Here is an 11,970-nt window from a genome sequence, read left to right as displayed (position 1 = left end):
AGTGTTGGTGATATAACGACTTACACAGACTGTAGTGTTGGTGATATAACGACTTACACAGACTGTAGTGTTGGTGATATAACGACTTACACAGACTGTAGTGTTGGTGATATAACGACTTACACAGACTGTAGTGTTGGTGATATAACGACTTACACAGACTGTAGTGTTGGTGATATAACGACTTACACAGACTGTAGTGTTGGTGATATAACGACTTACACAGACTGTAGTGTTGGTGATATAACGACTTACACAGACTGTAGTGTTGGTGATATAACGACTTACACAGACTGTAGTGTTGGTGATATAACGACTTACACAGACTGTAGTGTTGGTGATATAACGACTTACACAGACTGTAGTGTTGGTGATATAACGACTTACACAGACTGTAGTGTTGGTGATATAACGACTTACACAGACTGTAGTGTTGGTGATATAACGACTTACACAGACTGTAGTGTTGGTGATATAACGACTTACACAGACTGTAGTGTTGGTGATATAACGACTTACACAGACTGTAGTGTTGGTGATATAACGACTTACACAGACTGTAGTGTTGGTGATATAACGACTTACACAGACTGTAGTGTTGGTGATATAACGACTTACACAGACTGTAGTGTTGGTGATATAACGACTTACACAGACTGTAGTGTTGGTGATATAACGACTTACACAGACTGTAGTGTTGGTGATATAACGACTTACACAGACTGTAGTGTTGGTGATATAACGACTTACACAGACTGTAGTGTTGGTGATATAACGACTTACACAGACTGTAGTGTTGGTGATATAACGACTTACACAGACTGTAGTGTTGGTGATATAACGACTTACACAGACTGTAGTGTTGGTGATATAACGACTTACACAGACTGTAGTGTTGGTGATATAACGACTTACACAGACTGTAGTGTTGGTGATATAACGACTTACACAGACTGTAGTGTTGGTGATATAACGACTTACACAGACTGTAGTGTTGGTGATATAACGACTTACACAGACTGTAGTGTTGGTGATATAACGACTTACACAGACTGTAGTGTTGGTGATATAACGACTTACACAGACTGTAGTGTTGGTGATATAACGACTTACACAGACTGTAGTGTTGGTGATATAACGACTTACACAGACTGTAGTGTTGGTGATATAACGACTTACACAGACTGTAGTGTTGGTGATATAACGACTTACACAGACTGTAGTGTTGGTGATATAACGACTTACACAGACTGTAGTGTTGGTGATATAACGACTTACACAGACTGTAGTGTTGGTGATATAACGACTTACACAGACTGTAGTGTTGGTGATATAACGACTTACACAGACTGTAGTGTTGGTGATATAACGACTTACACAGACTGTAGTGTTGGTGATATAACGACTTACACAGACTGTAGTGTTGGTGATATAACGACTTACACAGACTGGAGGGTTGTTGATATACGGACTAACAAACATATTGAAGGGTTGTTGATATACGGACTAACAAACAGATTGGAGGGTTGTTGATATACGGACTAACAAACAGATTGGAGGGTTGTTGATATACGGACTAACAAACAGATTGGAGGGTTGTTGATATACGGACTAACAGACTGGAGGGTTGTTGATATACGGACTAACAAACAGACTGGAGGGTTGTTGATATACGGACTAACAAACAGATTGGAGGGTTGTTGATATACGGACTAACAAACAGATTGGAGGGTTGTTGATATACGGACTAACAAACAGACTGGAGGGTTGTTGATATACGGACTAACAAACAGATTGGAGGGTTGTTGATATACGGACTAACAAACAGATTGGAGGGTTGTTGATATACGGACTAACAAACAGACTGGAGGGTTGTTGATATACGGACTAAAAAACAGACTGAAGGGTTGTTGATATACGGACTAACAAACAGATTGAATGGTTGCTGATATACGGACTAACAAACAGATTGAAGGGTTGCTGATATACGGACTAACAAACAGATTGAAGGGTTGCTGATATACGGACTAACAAACAGACTGGAGGGTTGTTGATATACGGACTAACAGACTGGAGGGTTGTTGATATACGGACTAACAAACAGATTGGAGAGTTGTTGATATACGGACTAACAAACAGACTGGAGGGTTGTTGATATACGGACTAAAAAACACATTGAAGGGTTGTTGATATACGGACTAACAAACAGACTGGAGGGTTGTTGATATACGGACTAACAAACAGACTGGAGGGTTGTTGATATACGGTCTAACAAACAGATTGAAGGGTTGCTGATATACGGACTAACAAACAGATTGAAGGGTTGTTGATATACGGACTAACAAACAGACTGGAGGGTTGTTGATATACGGACTAACAAACATATTGAAGGGTTGCTGATATACGGACTAACAAACAGATTGAAGGGTTGCTGATATACGGACTAACAAACAGATTGTAGTGTTGGTGATATAACGACTTACACAGACTGTAGTGTTGGTGATATACGACTTACACAGACTGTAGTGTTGGTGATATAACGACTTACACAGACTGTAGTGTTGGTGATATAACGACTTACACAGACTGTAGTGTTGGTGATATAACGACTTACACAGACTGTAGTGTTGGTGATATAACGACTTACACAGACTGTAGTGTTGGTGATATAACGACTTACACAGACTGTAGTGTTGGTGATATAACGACTTACACAGACTGTAGTGTTGGTGATATAACGACTTACACAGACTGTAGTGTTGGTGATATAACGACTTACACAGACTGTAGTGTTGGTGATATAACGACTTACACAGACTGTAGTGTTGGTGATATAACGACTTACACAGACTGTAGTGTTGGTGATATAACGACTTACACAGACTGTAGTGTTGGTGATATAACGACTTACACAGACTGTAGTGTTGGTGATATACGGACTAACAAACAGACTGGAGGGTTGTTGATATACGGACTAACAAACAGACTGGAGGGTTGTTGATATACGGACTAACGAACAGACTGGAGGGTTGTTGATATACGGACTAACAAACAGATTGAAGGGTTGTTGATATACGGACTAACAAACAGACTGGAGGGTTGTTGATATACGGACTAACGAACAGATTGGAGGGTTGTTGATATACGGACTAACAAACAGATTGAAGGGTTGTTGATACACGGACTGACAAACAGATTGGAGGGTTGTTGATATACGGACTAACAAACAGACTGGAGGGTTGTTGATATACGGACTGACTAACAAACAGACTGAAGGGTTGTTGATATACGGACTGACTAACAAACAGACTGGAGAGTTGTTGATATACGGACTAACAAACAGATTGGAGAGTTGTTGATATACAGACATAAAACAGATTGGAGGGTTGTTGATATACGGACTGACTAACAAACAGACTGAAGGACTATTGTTTGACGGCTAACAATTAGACTGAAGGACTTTTGATAGAAGGAATGGAAAACTATTCGTTGACGTCGTGTGTTATGAGATGGCGTTACTATTTCGTTTTTAGGTTATGGCTAGTACCATGCTTTTAATGATATATTTCAGTAATTGTTTCGGTCAGCCTTTTACACGTAAAGTAAAAAAACCGGCCTATTGAGTTATTTGATGAACTTTGTGAAAACGTTCAGTATGTTTAAAACATGTACAAAATAACTATCCACCAGAAGAACTTGGAAGTTTACGCAATATTATAAATAACTACTGTATAAAAATAAGCTGTTTTGTATTTTACACAACGCTTGGATTATTTCCCCTACTTCAGTTCAATTTCTTTTATCATTTCAATTCATATGTAGCTACATGTATTAAAGATGCTTCTATAAGATTGCTATTTCATTGTCCAGACAATACTGATGAAACGTATACATAAGATATGAAATATTACTTTAAATACATTAAAAAATTGAAATTAAAACTATTTTATCATTATGAATGAAAACTACCTGAGATGGTTTTACAGGGACAAGTAAATCTGCAAAGGCAGAAGCAATATTTAAGACTTCAATATATATATTTGAACGACATGTTTTTATGATATTGTATGTTTTCAAACCTTTTTCTTAATTTTTGTCTCGTCCTTAATTACTATGGAAAATTATTTGTTTACTTGTTTTTGAACATAATTCGTACTATATAATGGGTTTGGCATCAAACACGTCTTCAGGATATAGTAACAAAGCAGATGATATCGTTTTTAAATATCAGTCACGAGCGGTTCATTAATTACTTTACTTATGAAATCAGTGACAACGATGATGATGAAAAACCAATGCGCATAGTAACGAATCATAGCCATGGACCTAACACGATACTCACTCGCGAAATAGAATAGGCTTGTACACTGACAGTAAATACATGTACATGGAAAAAAAATAGCGATACATAAAAATATTATCAACAGGATCTAGAATCAGATAAGACATTTTTTATACATACTAATCTTTCAACCAACTAACCACTTCTTCATATTTGTATTTCTATTGGAAATGTTATGTCCGGAAATGTGTAGCCAATCCGAACGTTTTTATTTTTTTTATTTTGATGGTTTCATTTCTTTCAGTTCAACTTTAAATATACAGTATGTAAATGTTTCATCATATGTGCATTGTGAATTGTATATTTCTAATACAACTCTATATTTAGGAAATACATTGTATATTGTGTTATTCACTTAGCTTTTGGTCATATTTAGTGTATCACAGTAAATATATTTTAACATTTGAATAGGCAGAGTTAGGTTTTCTTAACTTCAATTCAGACACTGACGATCCTTGAACGACGACAAAGCCGTAAGAGACAATTTTATAAATGTTTTGTTAATATCTCGTGTGTCTATTGTTCAATCCTTTTAGTTTTTCTGACAACTGTGTGTTTTTATACAAACTTATATTAAGTAATAAAGATTGTATTGTCAGTATGTTATTTTGTATTATTTTTGAATGAACCAGAAGGGAAGAAGTACAAAATAAAAAAATTATGTCATTATATTTATTTGTTAGGCAACAATAATGGCACATGTAAAATTATTGTTTTATGTTTTTATATTTCTTGTTTGTTAGCAAAATAAAGAGCACGTAATTTTATTTTCATAATTGTATCATTACGACATAATATACATAATATTTTCCCTATAAGTGTCGTCATTATTACACGTACTAATGTATTATAACAATGTCTCCTACATTATAACAATACATCATATAAACAATTCAACACAACGGTGGTTTGGTGGCACAGTGGTGACGCATTTCTTATCACCTAGGCGACCGGGTTAAATTTCTCGATCGAACGTGAAAAGATATATATAGGGCACCTGTCCGATCACGGTCAACATTTCAAACTCGTCAAAAGGAATTAAAGTAAAATCCACCCAGGCGTAACAATACACCTGTCTGTTAATATATGCAAGTATGCACATTCTTTTGTGTATTTTTTTCTCAGTTAAAGAAAATTCAAGGATATCTAATGCACATGAATACTTTGAATAAAAGGCATTTTATTAGGTTATTAAAAACACTGAATTAAATTCTACTGATTTGTTTAGCCATGAAGTTAATTAAGAATTCTCTGTCAGATTTTCACTCTTGCTGAATGGGCTTTGGGGTTTAATGGCGCCATTCCGTTTGTTATTATTTGTCTGGGGCAAGTTACCACCATCATCATTTATGCTAAAGCTTTAGTGTAAGTAGAGAGAGAGCTTTAGCTAGTTATTAATCCTAATGAATAAAGGAAAATGATTCTCTATACTTTTAGCTTTATTGAAGACAGGTTGACTGTACAATACCTCTAGTGAAAACTACATTGATATAAACTTTGCCTAGGTTGATGGTAGGAATAGGAGATCTGCCTATTGGAAGGAGAGTTTTAACTGTGTAAACGAGGTTCTGATAGCGTGGGGGAATTTAAGCTGTGTAAACGAGGTTCTGATAGCGTGGGGAAATTTAAGCTGTGTAAACGAGGTTCTCTCCTGGATAGTAAGGAGAGTTTTAGCTGTGTAAACGAGGTTCTGATAGCGTGGGGGAATTTAAGCTGTGTAAACGAGGTTCTGATAGCGTGGGGGAATTTAAGCTGCGTAAACGAGGTTCTGATAGCGTGGGGGAATTTAAGCTTTGTAAACGAGGTTCTGATAGCGTGGGGGAATTTAAGCTGTGTAAACGAGGTTCTCTCTTGGATAGTGAGGAGAGTTTTAGCTGTGTAAACGAGGTTCTCTTTTGGATAGTGAGGAGAGTTTTAGCTGTGTAAACGAGGTTCTCTCTTGGATAGTGAGGAGAGTTTTAGCTGTGTAAACGAGGTTCTGTCTTGGATAGTGAGGAGAGTTTTAGCTGTGTAAACGAGGTTCTGTCTTGGATAGTGAGGAGAGTTTTAGCTGTATAAACGAGGTTCTGTCTTTGATAGTGAGGAGAGTTTTAGCTGTATAAACGAGGTTCTCTCCTGGATAGTGTGGAGAGTTTTAACTGTGTAAATGAGGTTCTGTATTGGATAGTGAGGAGAGTTTTAGCTGTATAAACGAGGTTCTGTCTTTGATAGTGTGGAGAGTTTTAACTGTGTAAATGAGGTTCTGTCCTAGATAAGCAATCTTATCATGAATATTATGCGAAGATAGAATTGTCCGTATTCTAACCCCTTAGTTCTGAAAATGATAATTTTTTCTTATCCCATTTTACACATAACCAAATGAACACTAATAATGAGACGAATAGGGCTATCGACGTGGAACTACTAGTAATGAATTAGTTTTGACTTTCATATTTACGGTACAAGTATATAATATTACACAATTTGATATTGGACTTTGTTTCTATCGATGTGATGATTTATAGAGGGAGGACAACTACTATCAAACGAAGCCAAACATAAATAAATTGTTCAATAGAAAACAAAAAGTATTGACAAACCTTTTTTGTTTATTTTTTGTTTCTCTTTTAAGATGTCGTATGGCACATATGTGTGTAACTTCCGGTTATGAACGCGTTGCGCGAGATGCCGATTATCCACTCGTAAAAGATAAATATGTGTTTCCCTGGCCGGAAATGTGGCTTTCGCTGGCCAGTGAGAAAGAAAATGTTGAATTTATTAGGACTACTATATTTGCAGAGCCTTACGAGAAGAGTCAGTGTCCTTATTTGTATCACCATTTAAAAAACTCACCAGCTTTCCCCAAAACCCGAACTCATTCACTCGGAGGTATGTATGTGTCTGTAGAAATAGTTTGATGTCCGGAGGAAGCGATGATCTAAGATCATTCAAATCATCTAGCATAATTACCAGAAGTGGATTTTTATTGTCAAGCATACTTTTGTTGTTTGCCTCTCTAAACTCCATCATGCACCATTGACTGTCAAGGAAGTGTTCAGACAACACTACCACCACGACACGGCTGGATTGGACAGATCTGAATATGTTATCAGCTATCGCAACTCCCGGTACAAAATGGCGGTTATGAAGACAAAGAGTAGCGTGGTAAGGGGGGCCCTTCCAAACGTCCGCACATCATCCTCACCCATGACTCGTCCTCACAGCTGTACGAAATAAAGGCATCGTATTCATATTTATCACACTTTGTTGATTCTGTATCCTGATTTTGTTCAAGTCTGTTGTATTGCAAACATAGAATACCTTTGTTGTACAACATATAGGTTATCATTACCAACATACAGCAAATGACAAAAGCTATTGGTATAACCGTCAGAGTTGTAGTGTTATCGAATTTATCCGAATGGTTACAATCCTTCTTAAAAGGTACATCCCTCAAAACATAACCCCTGTATTTCAATGGCGTCATACACCTCTCCGACTCCAAGTATTTGTAGTGTTTTACAAATGGTTCAGACGAGGAATTAAAAAACTGTACTATGTAATGTTGGTCGCACTGGCATGATAAAGGGTTATTGTGTAGCATTATCACGCCAGGATAAATCGCCCTCAATGCCAATATCATTGTAGCAGTGATGACACGGATGTCATTACTACTCAAATTGATGCTGAGATGCGTTCTGGCGTCATGAAATGATCCAAACTCAATTCGCGAAAGTCTGTTGTAGGAGAGGTCGACAAAGAGTAATTCTGGAAAGTCCTCAGAATAATGATCAAGTCTGCGAAGTTTTTCTGGTGTACTTTCCAAATGAAGTCCTGTGAAATTTAACACCAAAAGAGATGGGAAATATCCTTTATCAAGAAACCTACCAACAAATCTATGTTTATTTTTCGTCGAAATGGATTTTTCATAATAAGTTAAATGAGTGTAATTGCAGGTGGGAATATTTTGGTGGTGTCTTGCTTTTGTGTGAAGGTCAACATGTCCGTTTCTAATTGAAATCACTGATACGTTTCGTTCAACATACCGCTCCAGAGAAGGAGAGATGAAACAGGGATACTTTGAATTCACATCCTCACTAAATCGAGAGTACAGGTCATCAAGTTCTCGGTAAGTTATCACATGTATCGAGTCTACAATCTCCATTGTCTTCATTGTAAATGGAATCAGATGTACACCTCGAGACAAATCATATCTATAAAACTGATAGATTTTACAAGTCTCGATGTACAACGCAATGAGACCACGTGACTTCACTGGTTGACGTAGAGTTATACTACCATTTCCCTCACACTTTATGTACACATTCATTTTCCCAACGGTATGTTTCTCCGCCCAGGTCTGCACCATCTTAAACGTCCATTCAGTATTTTCGGGGATACGACAGTGAAGATCTACGCCAGAGTTGTGACTAGTACGGGTACTGGTACAGAGGTCTGGCGATACTGACTTCAACAATTCATTTTCTGTTGTACTGTTAACACAAACGATGACATAAACACAGAGCGTATATAACCACATTATGGAGGCGTTGTGACAAGATCGAGTGTTCCCCGTTTGTTTTCATCATCTCTCAATCTCTTTTTTAAACGGGCACCTGTCTTTATTTACATCTATATAAGGGTAGACAGCCACACGTATTACTTTGAATTTATAATTAAAATCACCCATGCGTGGAAGACGTCACGATTCGAACAAACATAATGGCATAAATACAAAAGTATTTAATATCGTTAGGGTGTGGGCTATCTTCTCGAGCCGAAACAGAAAAAAAAAACTATAATAGCAAATCCGGTTGTTATATATGATTTCCATGAACACAATATACTCGTGTTGGTAACATCGACATAAACAACATACCTATTGATGTGTCACTCTGGTTGAATGTTCATTGCTCTCGATAGGATTTAAATTACAGAATGTATAATTTACAATGAACTTTCTGAAAATAACTTTCCGGATGCATCGTATAAATTGCGGATACTATCAGTTACATGATGGTCATGTTCTTTATTTACAAGCTATAAAACAATACCTATAACTACAGTACAGATCAAATGAGAGATAGTAAACGATACTTAATTGAGAAAGATGAACATTTAATGCATATCACTAAAGTTGTGCTAAGCGTTCAGGCACCTGTCGAAAAAAACAAAAAACAAACGTAGATTTTTTCTTATTTCATGGGATTGGTGGTTTTAAATATAGGGCAAACAACGAACAATTACAGTTTTATGGTAATAGTATTAATTACTGGTTTACCTGTGGTAACTGAACAAAAACAACATTTTAACAAACATTTCCCTGTGCTACACGTACGTGTACTAATTTTACCTCTACTTCTACATATAAACCAATGTTTCCTACTCGCAACATTTTTATCTGAATGTAAGTCGCCATTTATATATACGGGTAATTCCAGTATGGCGGAATATAATTCAATAGCATCCTATTAATTTAATGATATCATTGTCCTCCATATTTGATCACACACACAACTAATGTATCAGACAAAATGAGCATTGGACGTAAAAGTAGAACTGGACTTTCAATGTGATGACACATTTGAGAAGAGAACACTTTACAAGGGACAAAACAAGTATTTCGTAACCCTTCCTAAAGAAATGACATATTTGACAGGGGTTACAGTGTTGACACGCCTCGCTGTGATAACTAACCAGGAAGTCATATATATCAAGAAGGTTACAATGTAGCTGAAATCGCCTACTTAGGTTAAAGGGTGGATAATGTACCTGAAATTGATACCGGACCGCTCATCGATATACGTTTTGTTACCATACCACAACGGAACAGTATAGGTAACATATAATGGTGCCAAAAGGTGATGACGGCGAGCTTGTTATCACTTGTATAAGATATAAGATAGCTTCTCTTATCAGCTTGACAGAGGTGTCTGGCTCTTAACCAAGTCATCTTTTTCTGATAGCGGTATATCTACTTAGCGATATAGCGGAGCCCACTACCGTAAACTGACAAAGACGTGAAAGAAAAACTGTTAAACTGTTTTGTTCTTCTAAAATGTTGCATTGTGAAGTACAAAAACTGGCCAGGATGTTATACATTAGTGGCCTATTTCTATCCTAACGTACACATAGTCTGTGCAATCCCGTCAAAATAATAATACAAGCGAGATAATAGTGTATCTGTTTAAGAAACAGTTCAATTCCTGAAAAAATACTCAGGGGAATGATGGCCGTTTTGTTACATTGTTGGAAATGACGAGTTCATATTACAGCATGAAAGATCAAACCTAAACTGCATGAGCAGTGAAATCAATTCAACTGTAAAATCACGAATTGTCTTCATGGTATACATGTAGAAACAGTGCTGCTTTCTCAATCTGTGTATAATTTACAGGTGGATTTATGTTAGATACTCAACTTCTGTGATAGGTGTGAACCGATGAATGACAAACTTAAAACATCAGGCTTCGAGAAATTATACCAAGAACATAAGTATCGGTTGAACCTAATTAAGCCTTTTTCATTTCCTTCGGCTCCAAACAAATAGAAAGTTTCGCCTTAATGTTATTCTATTTTTGGATTTCCCTTTTGTTATGTTATCGCTTCAAAATACAAGTGTGTGTCGCTATTTTACCTGTAATACGTCTGTATATGATAAACGTATCTTACCTGTACAAGTCTACCTGAGATAGACTATTACACCCGTTCAACTTAACCCTCGCTAATTTTACATACAGTAAGACGGCCCTTGCTCGAACCCGAATTCCTCCAATACCCCGTATTCCTCCAATAACCCGTATTCCTCCAATACCCCGAATTCCTCCAATACCCCGTATTCCTCCAATACCCCGTATTCCTCCAATACCCCGAATTCCTCCAATACCCCGAATTCCTCCAATATCCCGTATTTCTCCAATACCCCGAATTCTCCAATACCCCGTATTCCTCCAATACCCCGTATTCCTCCAATACCCCGAATTCCTCCAATACCCCGTATTCCTCCAATACCCCGTATTCCTCCAATACCCCGAATTCCTCCAATACCCCGAATTCCTCCAATACCCCGTATTCCTCCAATACCCCGAATTCCTCCAATACCCCGTATTCCTCCAATACCCCGTATTCCTCCAATACCCCGAATTCCTCCAATACCCCGAATTCCTCCAATACCCCGTATTCCTCCAATACCCCGAATTCCTCCAATACCCCGAATTCCTCCAATATCCCGTATTTCTCCAATACCCCGAATTCCTCCAATATCCCGTATTTCTCCAATACCCCGTATTCCTCCAATACCCCGTATTCCTCCAATACCCCGTATTCCTCCAAACGGTTTCGAACGGTTCATTTGGTCGACCGTGTCCTTCTATATCCTTTGTAAATTAACCTCGGATTACTCTAATATTTGTCCCATTTCCTTTTATATACATAGCATTACTCTAACTCATTTGCCGAACACATGGCCACCCGACAATTTTTACCAGTGTCACCTATGTTTGCATCGGACCTCGGGACACTGCTTTGTAGATCTGGCTTATGTGTTTATTTATACAAGTGTCGCGTCAAGACCGTAGATATATAACGGAGGCTTGATCATACACCTACACTACCATCTATGTCAGTTCGAGTTAGCGGAAGTTTACTGT

This window comes from Pecten maximus, chromosome 16, assembly GCF_902652985.1.
Source record: "Pecten maximus chromosome 16, xPecMax1.1, whole genome shotgun sequence".
In the NCBI taxonomy this organism is placed as follows: Eukaryota; Metazoa; Mollusca; class Bivalvia; order Pectinida; family Pectinidae; genus Pecten; species Pecten maximus.
Note: the sequence above shows the minus strand (reverse complement) of the source record.